At 41.6% G+C, this 23420-nt stretch overlaps 1 protein-coding gene across 1 annotated transcript in view; it reads right to left on the reverse strand.

Annotated features, from left to right (window-relative positions):
• LOC146138349 (uncharacterized) overlaps window positions 1-23420 on the reverse strand; it is a 38205-nt gene that overhangs the window by 13091 nt on the left and 1694 nt on the right. The gene's annotated exons all lie outside the window — the stretch shown is intronic.

Consider the following 23420-nt stretch of genomic DNA (forward strand, 5'->3'; position numbering starts at 1 on the left):
GTGTTTCATAAATTAAGATTTTTCCTTTACGTAAATCCTAAAAAATCTATAATAAACCAATACACTAAGTAGATGAAGTATACACGCACCTTGAAATCGTTAGCGCGCTTTAAGTAAAATCGTAAACCAAAGCCTATATATATATGCCGCAAACTAAAAGCTAAAAAAAACGTTCGGGTTGGCAACTTTCCTGTTCGGGTTTCGGTGAGCACACACTCGCCAAGCCGCGATGACTGAAAAGGAGCGATCCAATTATCGCTTGTTGTTACTTCTCGAGTTCCTGTTATACCACTGCGCAAATACAGCCTTTGCCACGCTTGCCGTTTGCTAAGCGAAACGACAATTAAGCCGATTTCTACGCCAGCGAACATTTAAACAAGACGTAAATGCTGCTGTTTCTTGTAGAAAACTACGAGCCGTAACCTGTTGCCCGCATTTTGAGTGTAAGAGCGTATTTCCGATGGTTTATCTCCGCGAGAAGGCTGTATAAAAAATATTTGGAAGTTATTTATAAACCAACCACACCGTTGTGCAAAACTTTCCCTGAAAATTTTTCCTGCCTAATTAACCTGTATGATAGTTTTAGGACTAACGCACCACGCTTTGTAAAACTAACGCGCTATAAATCGCCTGTTCACATGTCGACTAAATAAGAGAAATGCATTATCTTATATTGGATAGCGCGTCGATGATTTATAGCTCAAGCCGCTCGCCGACAATCAAATTGCTATACCCTAAAGGTCATGTGCGCCTTTTTCGTAGAAACTTGTGTGGATCTACTGTAGCGCCAAGCACAGGTTGCTTTGGCTGCCATCTCGTTTCATAACTCAGGAGCCGAAACGTGACAAAGTCCTGGTCCTATAGAAAAAATCTTAAGTTTTGAAAGAACAAGTTTAGGTATAGCCCCCGATTTTCTCAATACGCTTGTTACGCGCTGGCAAAACCTGTTATCATAGGTCACTATCGGCGGCGCCGCAACTGCGGCGAACGTGAACTTTAGAACCGAAAATTTGCGACCGCAGAAAGCAATATTTTTTGCGCACACGTGAGTCACGAGTTGTTCGCAAAATGCCAGCCGCCGCCACGGCATTCTTCCGTTCTTGCTGCAAGCGGCCGTGTGTATTACGCGTTTCCCGTTTTACTGGTATTTCAACTGCGGCTACCAAACACTTAAAGCTTAAAGTAAAACAGAACTGCACACCATTATGCCGAACTTATTCGATGAGATGGTGAAGTTTATTTTATGAAATTTAAAGTATACCTTTCTTTTATGTCATGGAACCCATTCTAACATCGCGCGTAACAAGTTTTTTAATTAATTATTTTCTTGGAGTTTCACGATAAAGAGATATTTCATTATGCTGAACAACACAATAAATGTAACAGATAACTATTCATGATAATAAGGAGATTCCACAAATCGCATTTCAGTTAAAATCAGCAGTGGATCAATCTTATTTACCGTGAGGTTTCCATTAACCGGATCGCGACAAATATCAGAAACGTAAAGGCCGAGAAGCGACAGAGTTAGGCGATTCTAACATTTGGATACGAGCGATCGTCACGGCGATGAGCTTCGTGTCACGCGACGCTGTTGTCAAGTTCGACCATAAGCCAAGGCGATGTCTCGGTTTCGATCCGGGTTTGTCACGATTTCGAACTTTTCGCGAAGAGTTGGCCGCGGTCAATTGACCTTACTCGTTTGTCGCGCGATTTCGACAGATTATCGGCTGATGCTTCTCCCAGAGCTGGAAAGGCGAATTGGACGGCGCGGCCGCATCTCAGAACGCAGCTGTGCGTCGGCGCGAGCGTCCTTTGTGCTTTCCGCAATTGTCAACCGCGCGTTGGGTATAATTTCGACTTTCGACTGTTCCGCTCGCCCCATCTTTTCCTGACATGGTGCAATAATGGCCGGACATCCCGTTTACCGCGGATGGAGGCGGAACTCGAGAATGCAAGACACAGTAAACATATCGAAGAAAACAAAACGTCAGCGTTGTGCACTGTTGGGAGTCTTAAAGCAGTTTCTATACGATCAGCAAAGCAAAAAACTATAGTGACTGTTGCACAAAATGTTTTATCGTATGTTGTGTGATGTTTTCGCCTTATGTTCACTATTGCGTTGTCACTCACTTAACTTTTCTTGCCTTTCCACTTTTGCACCTCACCTTTCACGCTTTATTTCTTATCTAATCACGTTTTCCGTTGGCACCCAATAATTAGTTACGTTTGACACAGACACCATTTCTTTCTCTCGTTGTTGTCTTTCGCGTGGTCGAAAACAAATGTAGACAGTCAGGCTAGGCAAGGTTGGGATAACCACCCGTTTAGATCGTCGTCGTTTACGCCCTATTTTAATCTGTGGCCGCTTTATATTACGTCCTTTTATTGCTTTATGATTTAAACGTAAGTCGCCTGTATCGCCCTATATTACAACGCTGATATACGTCTCGTGTAGTTCTCAGGCATCCGACAGGCCGTGAAGTAAAGTTCTGGAATAGTTTAACGTAACAGTGACCACCCTTGTTTGTGGCCAGACAACAAATTTTCATGACATCCAATACCGACGTATAAAATGGCGCCAAATGGTTTTGAAACTAGCAAATACTTTTCACAGTTTACTGCGAGGATTTCCCAGTTTTCAGAAAGCGATTGCCACTGTAATTTCCTATAATTAATATACAACGGTGAGGTAGCGCACGACTTGAATTACTCCCAAATCCCCTAAATATTTGCTGGATTAGAAACGCCGTTCCCGCAAATCTTCCTTACATCGCGCCCGCCTCCAGTTAAGAGCCTCGAAAGCTTTAAACAAAACTCATGTTCCCGAAAACAAACGAACGAAGTTCAGTGGGAGGACTTTCGACTTTTGCGGCTTGGCGCCTTACACCCCACTCCGAAATTTAGTTATAAACGTTTTTAAAAGATGAAAACTCAAACACAAAAACTAAATTAAGATAGCGGATCGTGTTGGAAACAGCAGGGATTAGCCGGAGCATGTTCGCTCAAGTACAGAAAAACAAAAAGGACCGTATAGGTCAGGGATGTCCAACATTTTATTATAGTGGGCCGCATTGACACTTGAAATAATTTAATGGGCCGCAGAGTAATCTTGAATATCAAGTTTCAAGATTAAGTATTGGCCTTTAGAGGTATATATATATATATTTTACCCATATTATACTATTAATGCGCCCCTAAAAGCTGACTAGTACATTTTAATTAGGTCAATATTGAACGTTTAAAATACTACTTGGGAGTGAAAATGACTAGCGGGCCGCACAAAAATTTCAGGCGGGCCGCAATGTGGCCCGCGGGCCGCAGGTTGGACATCCCTGGTATAGGTGGTGTTTACTGGATCCAAGCTTTGCCTTACGCAACGCCGCGGCGATTTTGTTTCGGCGTATCACTGCGTGCATCTAGAATCGAAACCGGGAGACGGTATCACCGATATCAAAGCTGATCATGAAACGACAATAATAGCGAAACGACGATATAACAAGGGCACTCGGACATGGCAGGTCGGGCAACGGACAAACGGGCACGCGGCGATTTTGCGGGTACGCTAAACCGGCTCGCAATACGATTCCAATAATTCCGCTCGTTCCCGCCCGTCGACGACACGCGATCAACATTCGCCGCCGCCAAACCACCTTAGCAGTGGCGAGAAGCGAAATACATAAGAGGGCTTAGCTGAGCGACGGCAGACATTGCCACTTTTGCTTCTGCTGCGGTCGCATCTGCTCCAGTCGAGTGCGGGGCCGCGGCGGATTACTTGGCGCGCGCAACTGCCCGCGGTAGAACCGTGAGCGGCACGCCCAACTTCGAGTTCGTACCAAATCGCGAAAACACCCGGCCTTTCGCGTCCCGAGTAAAATCAACAAATTGACACAAAATGCGTGCCGAGATTTTACTTTGGGATTTTTGGACTAACTGACTTTGAGAAGTTTTTCTAAAATGATTTCTGTACTTCTTTCAAAGTGAACGAAATTGGGTGAAAACAACTTTCCCAGCAATGACCAAAACTAAATTTTACTTTTCAAGCAAGCTGAATAAAATTCTATACTAAAACACGTTGGAAGACACCTGATTTTTGTCGCGTAAGAAAATAAAAGTCTGACGTAATAGTCACGTAGCGGTAGCTAAACGATTTAATCAGCTGATCATATATGTGAGATGCGACTGACCATTAGTCATAATCCGAACTGCGTGCTATTGCTATGTATTATAAATACCACCTTAAACAATCATCTGAGCAAACGAAATATCACAAATGGTGTAATTCTGCCAGAAAGGCACTACTGTAAAAAACTGTAATACCACCATGTTGTGAAGAATACTCCATATTTAAATCGCAGTAGCTTGATAATGAATCTTCAAGTCTACACCCGGATCAAGTAAATCGACATCATCTTGATAAAGACGTGTTGATACGTACTTGTTTCTTCATCAGTTAATATAAATTACAGTAATTCGTGTATTTTAGTAAGCACGTTAGTAGGGGGTATATATGCCCGAGTTAACTTTGTGGCAGTGCTAAGACATGTATGCAAAATAAATATTTCAGTGACTTCTAGAAAAGCAACGGTAGAAGTTTAAATATATCTACATTCTACAATATCATTGGCAATACTAATTAAAAATATATATACTAAATTTGGAACACTAAGAATTAAGTCATCAATTGAGGTTAAATATTTTAGTGTTTCTTCGTACATTATTATTTCGACATTAGAATCCAACAAAGTAGCTGATACAAAACGTAAATACTTCTGGACAGCACAAATTTAGATTTTATTCTATATTTAACTTAATTGATGGCAACCCTAAAGGCGTTGTTACAACTTTCCTCAGCAACCTTTTGTAATTGACGGGTCACTAAAATACATTTCAGTAGACTAGTCCAGACAAATGAGATAACTATCGTACAAGTGGTCTTGAAGCTGTCGGAAAACAACCAAAATTAATAATTTGGGACACCGCGCTCGCTCGATTATTTAAGCTTAAGTGACAATTAAACTGCGTTGACAGCGGCTTAAATTAAAACAAACTTCAACATAAGAGAGCAGTATTTAGTATAATTACCCTACGCACTCCTATATTATCAGATCTAATATACTTGAATCTTCACTCAGTTTGGTTGTCACATGTTCACCCGCTTCTGAAAAGTCTAAACTTGGCGCTGATACGTCCTAAAATAGTAGCTCCACTCTGTCTATAATTTGTCTCAGAAATAAATGCTGCCATCAGGATACGGATTTTACAGGTCGTTGCGACCAAGGCTTATAAATGGCAGGGATGTCTTGTCACAATGTAGTGACACAAGGCGGGAAATATAGAACCAGACTCCGCACGTTATAGCCCATCAAGCGCCATTTGTAATGGAATGGATGCACGATTGCACGGTCTGTCTTGGAAACGGCACGGCGCGCGCTCGCAGATATGTAAAGTGAAACCAGCTCACTGGTTTGACGTAGCACGCTCACACGTCAGCGCGTGCATATTAGGATGCCATGAACAATATGTCCAGAATCGGTCAGCTATTTGCACCCCGATTGCGTCATGGCGCAAGTCATGCTTTGTCGAATCTTTTTCAAGGGCCTCGAATCGGGCGACTGCCGTGATTCGGGAATTCGCTTTTCGGTTGCCTGTTCCGAGAATTTTCTAATTCAGTTCCAGGAGCGAAATCTGTCATTGCTCCTGGAATAGCACCACTCATGGTGTCTTGTTTTTTTTTCAACGTTTTGCTTTCTAGGCGTTTCGACTGATTTCGCGCGGCCACCAGTTTTCGCCCCCATTTTCGAGTGTATCGCGTATTCGGTCAAAGTTATACGATGTATTACATAACGATGGTCATTGCACGCCGTTTCTCGATATACCCTTTTGCACGTCAACATTGCGTCTTGACGGTGAATCAGTCGGGCCCGAGCTAGCTTAAAGGCTAAAGTCCGAAAGCGCCACTTTTTTATTAGATTAACAAACTGAAAGCCGCTAGTCGCTGTGTTTTTTCGGCTAGGAAGTAAGCAGCGTGCTTTTCACTTTCGTTTGAACGTTGCGCAATAGTCGTTTATTTGCCTTTTGGTTTGTTGGTACAACAAATAGCAAACCGAAATCAAAACAAACAGCTCTTTGCGATCTTTAATATTTCCCTGGTAATATTTTACGCAAATTTCGGGATTGTCTGTCGTTGGCCGATTTATATACGTTGCACTATTTTCCTGTAAGCAGTTAAACTCCTGATCTATATCTAAAAAAAAACGACAACGACACGTTTTTTTGTCTACCAATGTTAAGCCAAAGCTGTCCAACAACAATCTGCTTCTGTAAGCTCAGCTCAGAACGACAGAGAAGCAGGTCGCAATGAAAGACCAAACAAAACTTCAAAATAAAGAACACTTTCCTGACTTTTTCACTCTTTACATCAGCGTATTTCGGTTTCTGCCCTGCCCTCAAAAGCACCACGCACTTCCTGCTACATTTCCCTCATCTGAGATGAGGTCGAAACGAAACCGCAGTTGTGGTGATCGGTCACTAAAGCGCCAATTAGATTGAAACAGTTGGTTATTGGCGCGTGTGGGTGTCATAGCTGTGTAGAGCACGTGCGTACTGCACTCGCGCTGCCTTTGTACCATCTTGACTGAATACATATACGTACAAAGGGTCTACAGACATCGATCATGACACAGTTGCGAACCGGTGGCAATACGCCGCGCTGTTATCCGTTTGTTACGTCACAATGTCCTGCTCATCGGGCTTCCTTTCTCACGTGGCAAGAAGCCTTTTATTTTGTGCAGGGGTGACGGATTGGGATACTTCCGCAATGTGTGTTAAAACACGATTACGCGAGCATTGTGCTGGTACAGTCAATTTTATTATAAGTGGGTTTTTCTAACGTTCCACAGGTATGGCATACTTGGTTTCTTAAGGTAGTTCCAATTCGGGATTAAATTGCTTGTTAAGGCATAAGTAAAAATATAGACGAACAATTTACATTTTAAAACCTAGTCCTAAGAGATGCTAAATACAGTCTAATTTGTTTTGAGAATATAAACCAATTCGGAATTGCTAAGCAGCCAAAGGGTTATTGTGATTCAAAGTAGGAAACGCAGTAAGTTTAACAAACGATATTATGAACTGTGATCTTCGAGTTCAACAGTTATTGCGCAATATGTCGCAATAAAATTTTACCACATTAACGTCGTCATTTTCATAATAATAAAATGCGGTTTACCATTAAAACATCGCAACTTGTATTTAAGGGCGGCAACCTTGCAATTTTCGCATAATGATAATAATCCTTGAACAATGAACGTTGTCGGAGAAAACTAATTGTGTTAATTTTTACTATAGTTCCTTGGATACAGTCGCATTGCGCCATATTTTTATCAACCGGTCGAAACATTCCCCCCACCCCCGAACCGCGAAATTTAAATACAACGGCGATCAGAGGAGCGCTAATTGTTTTTTCCAGCGCGCAAATTAAGAGCCGGTTCGAGGTAGGATAGCCGGGACGGGGGCGCGTGACCTTGAAATGCGGCACTTGACTTTGAGAACGCGTGGTTGCGCGGGCGCCTTAAATCGATAGAGAATGCCGCGGTGTTGAAAATATTTCGCCGGAAAATCGAGCGGCAATGGCGCTAGCACGCACGCACACATATATGTACCATCGCTGCCTAAATCCGACCAATGTAGGCCCGCTGTAATGTTTTTCGCTGTGGGCGGATCGCTATCACGACGTTTTCCTGGAAATGTGCTGTTTCGCCGTCGCGGATTTGTGGACGGTTGCGCGATGGCGAGTGCCAAGGCCTTCCGGAATAGTGTCACGACTTGCGAAACATTTTGCAAAGTGACACGGTCAAGCAGAGGTTAAATTTGATTTTTATCGCTTTACGCGATCAGGAGGGCTTTCGAGGGTGGGACGGACAACTGTAGAGAAATTAGGGAATCACGGACTATCGCATAGGCCGATTAAACCATCTCGCGCTTTTAGCAATGCCTTTGGCTATTTTTATTAATCACGTTGTTTTATATCAAACGCAATCCATTTTGTAGAAAAACAGTATCGGATTTTTAACGCCTTTTGTAAAATATTTTAGTTTCGAAACTGATATTGTTATGAATTTAAATTACGATTTTATGCAGTAATTATTTTAATTGAGAGTAATTTATTTCATTTAATCCTTTATCCAAATGATTACGACAAACTACTGTCAGTTGTGGCGTATTTCAGAATTTCGCCAAGTCTGTTCGGGACACGCGCAGTCGCGTACGTAATAGAGTGGGAAATTAGGCCTTGCTGTGAATACAAACTGATCTGAGCTTTCTGTTTAAAGGGATTTGGCAATCCCGGCTGCTTTATAAAGGTCAACGTGTCTGGGATTAACTTTGCGTTTCGTTTACCGAATTCACTAATTTTAGTAGGTTTGTAATTCTTAAGGCGTTCGAAACAGGAAGAAAGAGATATTATGGTTTAATCATAAAATAAAGATCAAAATGAAAATTGATCCACAAAATATTTTATGTTAGTCTATATCAGTGTTTCTTAACCACCTAGAGGCGTATGAAAACGTGGCGGCGCGGCTTGCGAGCGAAGCGAGCGCGAATTTTTTGAGGTATTTCTCTTAAATTGCCTGCAATATTTGTAAGGGACTCGCCTTTAAGACTAAAAACTTTATTTTGTCATTTAAGTCTTATTTCGACTAATTTTTGACTTATTTCGACATGTTTAGGTCTTATCTGAACTATTTTAGATCTTCTTCTGTCGTGGTTATTACTGTGAATTTGGCGTTATCATGTCTGTGGTCTTAATAAGCCTACTTATGGTAGCCTATTATAGATTAAGTATCATATTTAGATATTGTTGCTTTGTAGGTCTTATTGCGTTCTACTTGAAAAACATGTGGAATCAATGATCTAAGCTTAATAGGAAAGGAAAAAATATATGTTTTATATCATAGGACCTATACATTATTTTTTCCTTTTGCTCGTGGCGCACCTGGCAGCCTTCCATGGCGCACCGGTTGAGAAACGCTGGTCTATATACACGGATTGTTTTATTTAAGGACTTCATGCATAATCTTACGAGTTTTTAATTTGTTTTATCTTTGGCATTTCTCCTGACCGTAAAGATTCGGACATTAAAGACGAGTTGCGAAAGACCTGTGCAATATTGTATAGCATTCGTTTACCATTCGCGGGCCAAAACCAATCTGAAAAAGGCTCGGCGGTTCGTAATAAATCCAAACCAACACTTTTGTTGTTAAAACGTGTAGTGTTTAGGTCAGGGGTGTCCAACTCAAACATACCGACGTGCCAATTTTTATCTTATAACTTCTTCCCGTGCCAAAGTTTAGCAACTATTTTTTTTTTCTATCTTAAAAGCGCTTTTTATACGAAAATACAGAAGTAATTGTTTGTTGTGGGGTTGTTTTGTATTGGGAGTAAACAATGACAATTCGTTGTATATTTTTTTACAATTGGTTGTATTTTAGGGGGGCTTGCGTGCCATTTTTTATTAGGTCGTGCCTCATGCTGGACACCCCTGGTTTAGGTATTTTATTATAACAACTTTAAGAATTGTTTATCCGGGGCGGGCCTATAGGATTTGTTGTCAACTGAAAATTGGTCTAAATACATTTCAAAAGAAACAGGTAAGCCATCCGAAAGATATGTGCTCGTTTGTTTAAAGTTTAAGTCCACACCGCGTTAACTATGATCATTTAGAAAGTTGTAATAAAAATGTTTTAAGGAAACACCATAAACATAATGGTTGATCTAGTTTTTGGACACAATGAATTCGTACGAAGCCCGGTTGGCGAAACTTTTATTGATGATAGTTTTAGGGTATGTATGGCGCCTTCGGGTAAAAATACCCATAAAACGTAAACATATAGGATATATGAATAAGGTTTGCGAAAAGCGCGAAAAATATTTGAAATCAATTGTTAAAATGGCCATAAATTACGAGAAGTGGTCTCGGGATAAGTTTTTAAAAAAGGTCGCGGATCGGATGAGTGTATAATGAATAGAATAAGTAAACTATGTGCTGGCCTTCCACACTTTCGTCCGCGAGTATATATTGCTAACATTATATAGGTTAGGGTTCGAGTGGGTTAAGTATTATTATTATATTTATTCTCCAATATTTGTTTCTTTGTTGCAATTACATTCTTGACAACTCGTTTTGTTACTGTAAAAAATTGGCACGATTCTAGACCAGCGCCGTAATCTGTTTTAACCAGCTTATCATTTTTATTTTCCCGGCGCGTATGAACTAAAAACTTGAAATTAAAACTCCCCTCGCATTGGAAATTCTACAACACGCTTAGCGTCAACTTCCGGTATGATTTTTCACTGGAGCATGTCGCAAATCACAAATCAAAACCGGATACAAGGGAATTTACTTCGCGCGACTTTACTTCTACAGCCACTTAAAAGCCCGTACTTCCCCGATATGACTCAGTACTTGGGGGTCGGCCACAAGAAGATACCTTCCTTTGCGAAGACGTCACGATGACGCAACGCACGGCGCGTGACGCGCTGAGAAAAGCGGAAACTGTCCCGGACGTCACTGCGAAGCGACTATAGTGCTTTTCAAACAAGTGACGCACTTCCTGTTTGGGTTTTAACCCTTTCCTGCCTTCCCTTGGCCTCCACAGGCTCCAATCCTGTGTCAAATCTCGACGTTTGCGAGCTGTGACGTCGCGTTATTTATAAACAGCGCGTATCGGAAACGATTTTGTTTTTCAGTGCCGGTGCTTCCCCATTTTTGCGCCGCATGCCGACGCCTCGTTAAGGGTCGTGAGTCCGTGAGGCGCTTATGGGCTGGCTAATTTCGGATTTCTTGCATTCGTGCCCATAGGAAGGGCGCGTCGATTTGCGCGCTATACGTCAAACGCATTTTAAGGCGGACTCTGGCGAAAAATACACGCGCCGTATCATGGCGAGGTCTTTTTTAGCGATTTCTCGAGTTGGAAATAGCTCTGGCGAACTATTCCTGACATTTCGTTAAACGTTTGTTCATGATGGCTAAATGTTGCTAATGGAGTTGTATATATTTTTTGGGGGATAAAATGCAAATTCGGGCAGGTTTTCTTTTGTTTTCGTTGGAAATAAAATATTTAAAGCTGCAAAAACATTAACACTTTTAGACGAACTAAAATTGTATCGACTTGGCCATTTCAAGTTTATAAATAAGCCATTTTCTGATGTAAGCTTTATGAAATAACAATTAGATGCCTTTTCCAGAATTTCAAAATTAACTAAATTTTAATTTGTTATAAATGTGCGAACACGTTCACAATAAGCGGCCCCTTATGGACTTCCTTTTCATTGAGATGAAAGCTCATATGACCACTCAAACTCGTCCGCTCTCTTACAAGCCAAAAAGCCGGCGGCAACCGCTTATTAAATCTTTTTTAGCTTGATGTAGGATTCGCCTGCAGCGGTCACGTCGTATATTTTTTTAGAAATATTAACATGAAACGGCGCCGGAACCTCCATTTGCCGGATTAAGAAATACGCGCACGCATTACACCATAAAGTAGCGGCACGCATGATATGGTTGCGTGAGACCTGGCGATTGGCAGATAAATATTGCCTTTCGTCGGGCGCGTTTCTCACGCAACACGGGCGTAAAGTTTGTCGTCGCAAAATATCTTGGGATGGTCCGGGCAACGGGATTACGCCAATCGGATATAAAAATACATTCCAAGCAAGCGGGCTCTGGTCCCGACGGCGCCAATGCGGAAAAGACTCCGATTCCAGAACGGCACGCGCCATCTCACGACGTAGTGACGGAGGACCTGCGATTGCCAACCGATTGAGGCCAGGCCCTAACTTGGAAAAGCGACATGCAAAGTTGTTCTGAGCAGTTTTGTAATCATGCAGCCAAAAGAACAAAGTACATTTGTTTAAATAACTTGACTTGAACTTGAAGCATAAGCGTATTCAGGATTTTTGTTTGGGAAGGAAAACATGAGAAAGTTTTCAGAGGTGACGACCAAAAGGTTACGTTAAACGTGATGTATTTTATCTGTAAAAAAGAGAAAAACACTGGGGCGCAGCGTAAAAAAACGACTTTGTTTCGTATAAACTGCCCAAACTTTTATTTTAGAGGGTGCGATGAGACGCACGGAACCTTCAGGTTGAACCGATTTCAATAAACTATGAGTAAAGAAATACTAAAAACTTAAACAGATTTGTGCAAAGCGCTACACATTATAATTTATGTGTTTAAAAAAGGCAGAAAATAAAGTTTGAACGGACTATTCACCTCATTATTTGTACGGTAAACAATTTGCTTGCTATATCTTGCTTTGATGTTGCTAATCGAAATATTTTCCAGGTTCGAAAGAGTTTACTAATTTTAATATAGTTTATATTTTAGTTTGATGTCAATGGACTAACTTTTACTTGTCTTGCTATAAAATTACTTGGACTGGGACTTGACTTGTGCAAAACTACTGGGACACGAACTTGCCTTATTTCAAAAATGTCATAGGCCTACAACACGCGTTCGTGATATGTCCTGTAGGTTGTTGTGTTTCACCGATTATTTCATTGTTTGTGTTTGGTATTGTTTCTTTGCTTAATCGTTTGTACTCTGTTGTTCTTTTCACTCTTTCTTTCTCACTCACTTTATATCGCTTTTCCTATTTTGCACCTCACCTTTCTTATCTTATCACGTTTTCCGTTGTCACCTAATAATTAGTTACAATTGACAATCACACCATTTTTTCCTCGCGTTGTGGTGACTCGCGTACCCGAAAACCAATGGAGACGGTCAGGTTGGGCAAGGCTGGGAGAACGATTCTAATTGGTCACACTAAACGTTTGAGCCCATTTTGTGTCGCTGGCCGCATATGGTTTTACGCCTTTCGCATTCGCATGTATTCGGACTGCATTAAATACAATTGTATTAGACGCCTCGTGTAGCGTTCAGGCATCCGACAGGCCGTCAAGTAGAGGATCCAGTATTTTTGGCGCAACAGGTGCTGGCCCGTGCGTCGGTGCGACCACTTTCCCTGAAAGATCTCTTTCCCGCTTCGGAGTTCGCGACTGACGTCATAGGCGAAAAATGTCTTCGAGTATCTTAAAGACCACGCCTGCTTGGATAAGGCTTGCTGTTTTTGTGCGCCGAACATAATAGGCGGCGAAGTATTTAGTGCGATTAAGCCCGAAAATAGATATATTTGAAGCTATTTTCGAGCCTGACCTGCATTGCATTGCTCCACTTGATAAACGCGACCTTAGTTAAGAACGCACAAGGAGCGCGAGCTTGGAACAGTTTAGTCAAAGCTGGGTTATCGCTGAACGTCGCACAGGGCGTTTAGTGTGATTACACCTGCGAACAAATCTGTGCTATTTTTGATTCTGTGTTGACCTTAAGGACGCTTAACTGAAGGTTTGGCCGAAGAAAAAATGTTTTCTCTGAGTTGCGGAGAATGTTTTGTGACTTGGAATAAAAGTCAATCGTAAGAACAACTGTATAGGGAACACGCTAAAAAGTTGTATTCCTAAGATGCCAACCATTTTCACGTCCCATATATTGTCTTGCCTTTTAAATATACTGTGATCCGCATACAAACGCCAAAAGTTCCTCGGCAGTCATATAAAAAGTGGAAATAAGTAAATAAACAATCATTTATTTCCTTTTAGTTCAATTAATTTCCCAAAATTTTGCTTTCAATATAGCTCAAAACTATCAAATTTGTGACTTAGATGCTTAGAAATTGGCCATGCTTCGTACAAGCCTCCTTTTACACCTTTACTTTACTTGCGTCGTCAAGACATAACCATCATCGCTTTTAACGATAAGAAGCTTTGTCTTGAAATATTCACTTGAAATATTCAAGTCCTGTGACCAAAGCAAGGCCGTTTGAGTTTGGGATAACAGATTGGAAGCTATACAGTTGTAGTCTAAACCAAAATAAAGAGGAACACGTCTTCAGAAGCACGAACGAATATTTATAACAGTTACCACACCTGATGGTTGCTTTAAGCGAGGTCTGTGGCAACTATACGAAAGGTACGGGCGCCGTGTTTAGCGTTATCGGTGCACGCGTATGCGACGGCTAAATATAATGACATTCGCGCATGCAACAATTTGAATGGAATGATATCGGTGTAGGAGTGCCAGACAGAGATTCCCATATACGTGACGATTTCGTGTTCTAAGCCAGCAGGTAGCGGCAATCGGCAGAACGTGAAAAGGCAAAAATCGCCGCGGAACCACTACTAATTATAACCGAAAGTACAATGTCACCCCTCGCCGGAAAGACCTGCGCCAATAGCGGTGTTCCGAAAATGCTGACGCATCGCCGGAGTCCTGTGTCACGATGTGCAACATCATCCTTACAAGACCGAAGGCCGCAAGCCTACCACTTCAGTTTGACAGTGGCAGCGCTAATAATAACGCAGGAACTGCGAGTGTTTACAATTTTTTGCTTTTGCGGCACACGGTGATTTTTCGACAACTTCGAAGCGACGCAGAATCTGCAAATTGGAAATTTTCCGGAATATCCACGTGCTTAGATTTTCTATTCTCGGTCTGCTAACGAACAAGTAGATTTATTTTTGGAGCGGCGGTACCTGATTATACCTTCATTGGACATTCGCGCGGAGCCGGATTAAAGCAAAAACTGGAAACACTGTCGCGGGTGTGGCTCGTGCACAAGGTCATCTGCAAAATTAGATTCGATCCGGTTCTTAAAGGTTATACCGGGAATAATCAAAATGTTAAGAATTGCGGCGCGGTAAACGTGATTCAGGTTCTGTGTAACGTTGCGTCCCATGCTAAACAAATATATTTAGATGCATATAAATAACGCATGATGTCAAAATAGCCTAACATCCTCATGTAAAGTTTGCCAAGATTTCAAAGGTTACCGCGTGATGGTAATTTTGGATTTAATCTACCCAGTATAGTTCTCCAACTTGGTCATCTGACCAATCCTTGTCATTTTTTAGAAATAATGCAAGAGCCAACCAATTTTTAAAACAGGGAAGTTTAACTAATCAGGAGCAATTTCTGTAACATCCAAATAAGTACATATACAAACTTCTTGTAGTACAGAGTCCGTTAAATTATTTATTAATTGTCATTAAATGAAAAAAAAAATTAAATAACTTAAAAATGTGTACCGCTTAAAGCATAGGCGAATTTTTCCTTTAGTCATTTAAAAATATTTGCGTTAAGGACTTGTTAGCCGACTTATGTCTGACAAACAACTATTCAAATGAAACCCAAAACTATATAGATCACAGTTATACACGCAAGTGCATGAATGGTTTCATAGATGAACCCGATTAGAAAATATTTTCTTCCAGAATTTTTATTAAGCGATTGGATATATATATATATACCAACTTCGAGAATACAGTAGCCTATACTTTATTATTTATTTGTAGATTGGTGAAATGCGGCGAAGAAGCGATTTTATTTGCAGTAAACCATCCCTTATTTTTTTACCTTGCTCACGAATTGATGAAAATGTAGATATATTGGTCACACGCACGCCAACGCCAATACTAAAGCTTCCTTTCTTTAGCCTCGCGCTCGCAATTAACGATCGAAATCCGAAGGGGCATCTGGGATCCCGAGACAAAGGAGAGGGAGAAGTGGCGCGTCATCGAAGGGGGACGGCGTGTCACGATCGGGCGTAGTCGAGGCCGGAGCGTTGCAAGGTTATTACCACTTTCCGTCAGATCCAAACGGCCAAATCCTACGTTGGCGGACGCTAATGGACGGTTGGTGGCGGCGATCGTTGGAACCGGCCCGCGGGCACACAAGTCGCCTTTGATAGGAGAAAAAACGCGGCGCCCTGGCCGTTTCTGTGGTGCCCTCGGAACGGAACGGTTCTTTCCGATGTCGCCCCGACACGATTCTAGTATGTGTGTTTATGCCGGTCCACGTGATCGTCTAACGCCGGCACGGTTTCGTAGCTTGCGCTCGCCATTGATTGCCGCCCTGAGCCACGCGCGGAAAATGACGCAACCCGGCCCCGGCGCTATTTCGGGATCCGCTTTTTGAGGATCCACGGTGGATTAGACTTTGGTCGCGTGCGGATTTCTGTAAAGTCGTGTCGAGCGGTGAAAATAGCCTTTCGTTTCTTTGCAAACGGTCCAAAAGGTCAGCTTACGTGAGTTGAGTGAAGAAAAACGTAAAACGTGGACGCGTCGGCTTTCATGCGGCGACGTAAAATGCCAACTGATGTGTATTTTTGCCATTTATGAAACGTCCGTATTTTTGCAGCACAGGGTATTTTACAATTGCGGTTTACTCATAGCAATAGCTCACAGATTCGAGTTTGGCCACCAAGCTGCCCTGGTGGACAATTATATGATGTTCCACGGCGGAAGAAAGATTTGAAATCATTTTACCCGGACCTACTAAAAACGTTTTTGACCAACACACATGGGTCTTCTGGGGAATTCGATCGCGTTATGATGAGGGTATCTACAAACACAACCATCCCGTTCATTTATGTGGAGATCAGGATTTAAACAAATCTCGCCCTAAAACAAATCTCGCCCTGTTCCGACTATATATGTCCGCCCACAAGTGTATAATAGCGTAACCAGAAAACAGAATCATCGTCGTTTTTCGGCGCCGAAAATAGCCACGGCGCGCTTGTTTTGTGCGACCGTGGCGTTGCTGCTTACCGACACAATGTGATGGCCAGGTGCCGCCAAAAACCAAACAAGCAGCGCCTCGCCATAACGCGTGATAATGGGGGCGTGTTTCGAATGAATTTGGCGTTAAATCAACAGCGAAACAACTGCGAAGATTCGTCGCAGGCCCGAGGAAGCGCGGCCCGGGGGTAATTGGGTGATTTACCCGCGCCCCAGTGACAGACAATCGCCACGCTGGGGCCTTAATTTGTCGCCGGCCCAAACCCCGCTTACTGAACCCTCGCGCCCCAAAAAGCCGTTGCCATGGCGGCGCGGCGACACACAGCAGGCCCCACCGGAAAGGCTCCGACGTTCCATTATCGATTGTTTGGATTCGCTCCCCGATCGAGCGAAATAAAATTATCGCACTTGGCCGAACCGGTGTGATTATGAGTGGCGTTTCGCCCGAGCCCGCGAATCGCGCCCTGGCGTTCCGCGTTGGACGGAAAGGCAATATTTTGCGACTAAAAGGTCAAAACTCGCGTTGTTTTCACTTCGGGTCGACGCCGCCACCGTAGCGTGACCAGCACGCGCGCGCTCGACCCTCGATTGCTGTATTTTATGGCGCTTAGTGCAAGGTGCGGTCTGGAGGCGAACCTCGACAGAAAGAGTACGCGACGTTTTGGTTACGTCACAATGAGCGTGGCGAAATACTTCCATTACGCGACCCTATGTGGCAAGGCGAAAGCCCCCCCCCACACACCCCTCTGTCTCTGTCCCTCTTTCTATTCGCGAGGGATATTTCATCGTTCTGCGGCCAGAGAGATTTCGACATATTTTGGGTCGGCGAGAAATAGCAGAACGTCAATAAATGTTTATTAATGCCCGCCCGCCCCCGAAAAACGATGGCGGGTTTCGCCGGCAGCTAAGTGCACCAGCGGCGCGCACCTGTGCCATTCAGAACTCGCCAGCCGTGTATTGACCTTTGCGGGACGCATTAGCAAGTATTCGAGTCGGAAGAAAGCTTCCTAATCTTACAAGAAACGTATAGAAAAAGAAACTTGAAAACAACACCCCTTTCCTACTTGAGTTTTCATAACATTATTCGGTTTTATTTTTGGGTTTTGATATAGCCAATATCGTTTGTTAACAATTTCCTCATTTTTAGCGTGGTATTTTTGCCTTTAGAATAAAATTGGATTCTATTTAAGGCAGGTACCCGACTTGAAATGTTATTATTATTTAAAATGTTTAATAAATGCCAGACATTTGTGTGGGATCTCTATGTTATTGTTTTTTTTTTATTGAACGTTCTTTGTTGAGACACACCTTAATCAATCTATATACGATGATCGGATTCCCACGTCGGTATAATTGGGTTAAAACCAAAATGGTTCATTTTCCAATTTGAATGGGCGATAATCATATTTAGTGTCTCTTCGTCACCAATGAAATTCATTCTCCCACGACGACCAGTTGCTTTTCGCTGAAGGTTAGTAATTGAACGATGTCAACCAATTATAACTTCGGGTCCGGTCAAAAATGCATGTCAAAATAATAAATTTATCACAAAATTGTTCGTTATATATAACTGCAAATCTAAGCAATTCGTGTAATATTGAAGCCGACTTTTTCTATACATGCACCGGTTAACAAAGTTTTTGCAATGTGTTTTTATCAAAGTACAATTTTTTTAAACTGGCCCTCTATCTATATTGCTCATATAATTAATGATTTGGATCTTTTTCGATCAATAATTTACAACAGATTGAAGAAAATTAAATGTGATTGAAATATAAATACAATCGAAGGTCCGGCGAGGCAATGTTTATTCCCACGCCCCACCATTTAAACGATTTAAATAGCAGCGTGATTTTAAATTGCTAGTATGTATTCCGTAACAAATGTCTTGGACTCTTACAAATTAGCAACGAGGCGTAAATGGTGTCCGAAATCTTTTTCGTGTTTAGCCGTAAAGACAAAATAATTATTCTACAAATGTCCCGCGTGCCTGCATTGGACGGTTATAACGCACTGACCCGATTTGAGACCCACTTTATTGATTATTTTTGAACAGTATACACTTAGGCCAATATATCGTGAATCAGTATAAGTTGTCCTCAAACTGGGATTCGCGAAGCCGTAGAGGCCGAGAATAACGGGTATGGGCGCTTTCTTTTTAATTTATTAACTAATTAGTCGGTGCACCATCGTGTTATTGGGTTTTAGTTGTAATGGATACTTTTGACGGCTCTGTACAGTAAGTAATTTTATAGGGTACTGATTTAAGGCTTGAGTGATTATTGCAGTGCCGATTATCGCAAAGCTTGATTTCTACATCCTACATTAGAAAAAAAAAGTTCACTTGTCCAAGCACTTTCTTCCGCCTTATCGATCAATGTTTACCGCCTATATTATAAGAACCTAAAAAGATCAGGCCAGTTTTTTTAAGCGGCCCCGTGAACAGGGATCTCGCGAGACACTCGAAAACGACAGGTTTCGGTGAAGTGGGGGTTGGCATCTGTTACCCCACAAGATGGGGGAGGGTCTGGGGGTCCGGGGCGCGCGTGGGTGGCATCTATCAGTCGCGCTCGGTCGAGCCTGGGTCGTAACAATGGTTTCTGGCGAGAAAATGGGTCAAAACATTGAGTTTCCTGAAGGGTTGTATCCGCGCAACGCCCCCCCCCCCCCACCTATCCCGCAGTCCGTTATGAGTGGCATTTCGATGCTGAGTTGATAAAAAATGTCTTTCAACGCTGCCAACGCCTTTTCGGTAAAATTTTGCTGTACATGTAACTATTCTGAATCGGAGAGCTTTCAAGTTATTATGATCTATGATTTTTCGTGCTTCAGATTTAAGCCTTAAAACAGTCTACACCTCACTACTATTTTGCGCACTTTCCGTGCACGTAACTGATTTTTTTTTTCGTTGTCAGTAAAATTTTAAACCCGTGCAATAATTTAACGCTGTAGGTGACCGTGATCGTTTACCTGATCTACATACTCTTAGATAAAGGGTTATTTTGTTTACGTAACATATTGACTCTGACTGGACTAAAATTTTTTATTATTTCGGGATGGATGAGGGATGTCCGATATTTCTTCCGATATCCGATATTTTGAACCCAAAGTATTACGATCTGATTCGATACCAAATAACGTTGTTATGCTTGTACACGAAAACCAAGTAAAATTGAAACGTTCAAGAGTACCTTTTTGGTAATTAGGCCAAAATATGCTTTCTACAGTTAAGTAGTTTTGTTACCCGGCTTACCTACTGTTTGTTTGAACAGCACACCTTGCATAGAAAATACAAATTTCAGCGTATTTAACCTTTCGGGAAAAGCGAAATTTTATTTTAATGTCATGGCATAACTTGAGCAAATTATGTTTTGGTCTAAGTAGATATAGATGAAAATCGTACAGCTGTAGTACTGCAGCGGGGATCAGGTCCATTCGAACGACTTCATTTTAAATCGCTGCAAATTTTTCGCCTTTTTGGACAACACCTTCCGCCGTCCCGATTGCGCCCTTTAGTGGTCGAAAAACCAACGTCATTTCGTCAAACTACGTTGCTTACTCTGCGACACATTTGGCCATCAGCGACTTAGCGATAAATGCCTTCAAGCGCGTCACAAAACGGATCAGTCGTGAGCGGGTGCGCTTATACTTATATACGCGACTGTCAGTCCTCGCAGAAAGGTATAATTATATTTCGAAAATTTCCCGGGGAAGTTTCGGACGACGACCTCTTCAGCTTCTCGCGACTCCAAAATATGCCCGTCTTTTGTTGTTAGGAGGTGCATAACAAAAGGAGGCCGCACCGAAACGCGTGATGGGCAAATTGCTGGTTCTGTTTCGTGCGAAACGCTTTTCGTTGAGTGGCCGATTGGCGATTAACGAGCAGGCGGGACTGTTTTCGATTTGGCGAGTCGTTTTCGTTACACAATGGACACCTTCTGCCGCGCAAAAATCAAACTCGAAAGTCGAGAATGTTGGCCGGCTGTCGTATTCATGACGTTTTTCGAAAGCCCCGTGTTTAACTTCCAAAAATTTAAAGTTTTTCTCACAAACTTAAACACGTAGTATTAGATAATTAACTTTTGAACAGTTTGGTTTTGACTTGTGTTAGCGTATAGCTTATACTAGGTGGTTGCAGCACCTGTGTGCCTATTTTTGTTTTTCCTAATTCCCTTTTTTACATTTGCTAGGGTGGTAAAAATAGAAGCATTATTCGTGAAATATTAAAAACAAAATTCCAATCTCTACCTATATAGGCTATACTACCAAATAATCTTAGTAAGAGTGAAGTTAAGATTAAAAAATACATATTCCTTATAGTCTGCGAAAAAGGTTACACAATAGATATGGACTAATATTTTTATCCCGTCTAACAGACGTCATTATTTTAGGGAGTGAAATTGTGTCCTCGTTTTAAACTAAAAACTTTCCTATATTGTGTGTTCTTATTGGTGTACTTCACCACAAAAACGCTATTTTGATGTTTAACCAAGTACATGGAAACTGATATGCGGTCAAGTAGGCCTACTGTATGCAAATGCTTTGAACGACTCATGTTCTATATGCTTATTAAATGTAAAAATACGATCTTATATTTTCACTAATATAAAACCGAAAACTTTCGAGGACGATGTGCCTCAGCGTTTTGTCTTGCAGCTCCATATAAGGCGCTGTCGCACTGATACATCCGAGGTATGCCTTGTCAAAGGCGCGGAAAATAGTACTCCCGCAATACTGTTTTACCCAAAAAAGTATGGCGACGTATTTAGATAGCGATGAGGCACACCACGCGCGCTCCATTACTTCTTGGCGGCATTAAACAGCCGAAGACCCAGCCAAAAAGTCAAAAGGCAGCAAAACCGGAAAACATTGCTAGACAAACGTCACTGCTTCCGTTTCTGTATGAAGAAAGGCACGCCCAGAGCTCGAAATAGAAGACATTCGTGCATAACAGCACTATAGTTGGTCAACTTATTTGGCCTGAATCAAGTCGCCGCGGCGTGGCCGTTTTGGTTGTTAAAGCTACGTTTTTTTTTGTCTGATCTAATCCAGAGTAAAATAAACTTTATTTCTATTTACAGTTGCCCAACAATCTTTTGCGACATTATCCAAACACATTTTCTTTTATTTTTCTCAGAGTTATTATTTTAATTTGACTTCGAGTCGAAAGTTTGTATAAATAGTGCAAATTTGCACGTCTGCTAAACGTCTATAGGTGTTTCTCTTGTATGTCCTTAGTTTAGAATTGGATCATTTTTTGGCATACAAAAGAGGTCTTCATCTTAAGGTCCGACTAAATAGATGGTGTAATTTATTTTTCCGTACCTATCAATATATTCATGCCGTTTCTGTCTTAGTGTAGCCAAATGTCACACAACCTTGTTTTTATTAATCTTCTACAGCAGCTGAAAATGCATAAAATTCAGGAGTGATCGAATCGGAGCCGGCCACATGAAAACAAAACAGGCCAATGTCGTGGGTCTGCATATCCACTAGCAGACGTGCCAGTTATAACCGATGACCATTAGCGTCAATCTGTAAAGACGCAAATAGCAAAATCACGCGCCCGCAATACCAAAGCGTATAGTCATCGCGCACGTATTGGTAGTTTGCGAGCGGGCTAGCCCCAAGCATAACCCGAATACCCGTTCTTCGTGCCAGACCGCCAAATTACGTCTGCAGGACTATTTTTTACCCAAATGACTTTTGATTTGTCTCTGTCGTTACGTCGAAATATATTTGGGGCCTGGCGAACGCTTTCGAATGACAAGAATACACTAACTGCGTACGCTTAAATATAGCTCGTCCAATAGTGACGAATTGTTTCTTAAAGGGATTAGAATACAGCGTCGTGATCCTATACCACGAATTCGTTTGCTCTGTTGACCTTTCTTAGCAATTTTTATATTTCTGAAAACTGCTACTTGTTAATTTAGGAGTGAATTTGCGAAACTATTTTAAGTGACTCAGTCACAAAAAATACCACATGATGAGAGTACGTATCTAATCGTTACTCTAAAAATTACTAAATGTGCGATGTGTTAATTCCCTAACAGATATTGTTTGCAACAAAATTCACTCGTTGGATTTTCGGTATGACGAACTCTTGGTTTAATAGAAAAACTTTGGATCATAAATTTGGTAATAGAATATAGCGTCGCAATCCTATACCAAGAATTCGTTTGCTCTGTTGTCCTTTCTTAGCAATTTCCATATTTCTCAAAACTGCTTTACTCAGTTATTTAGGAGTGAATTTGCGAAAGTACTTTTAGTGACTCAGTCGCAAAAAATACCAGATGAGAGTAAATATCCAAATGCTACAATAAAAGTTACTAAGTGTGCGATTTGTTAATTCCCTAAAAGAGAATTATCGCAATAAAAAACACTCGTTTGGATTTTCGTTATGACGATCTCTTGGTTTAATAGAATAATTTTCATTGCCTTTTATGTATGCATTTAAAATCTTTCCATTGTGTTTTTTTAACACATTTCTATATAACTTTGTTCTGCAATATCCCAACTGTTTACAAAATATGTCTTAAGGGGCCCATAAGCGCTACATCACAGATGATACAAGTTGTATATATGAGCGTTTCCTACCCTTGAAAAGGTATAGGTTTTCCGCCGAAATTGTAGAAAGCCACACGTTTTATACTTTCGTTTTACAGAAACTCTTTTCTGTGTGTCATGCACATTGCATTTTACGGCCTAAACGTGCTTGCAGTCAAGCGTAATAGACGCAAAGTCATAAGGTTTTTATAAAACATGTTATGAATAAAATGTTT

The sequence above is a fragment of the Ascidiella aspersa genome, chromosome 7, assembly GCF_963924565.1.
Source record: "Ascidiella aspersa chromosome 7, kaAscAspe10.2, whole genome shotgun sequence".
Taxonomy (NCBI): domain Eukaryota; kingdom Metazoa; phylum Chordata; class Ascidiacea; order Phlebobranchia; family Ascidiidae; genus Ascidiella; species Ascidiella aspersa.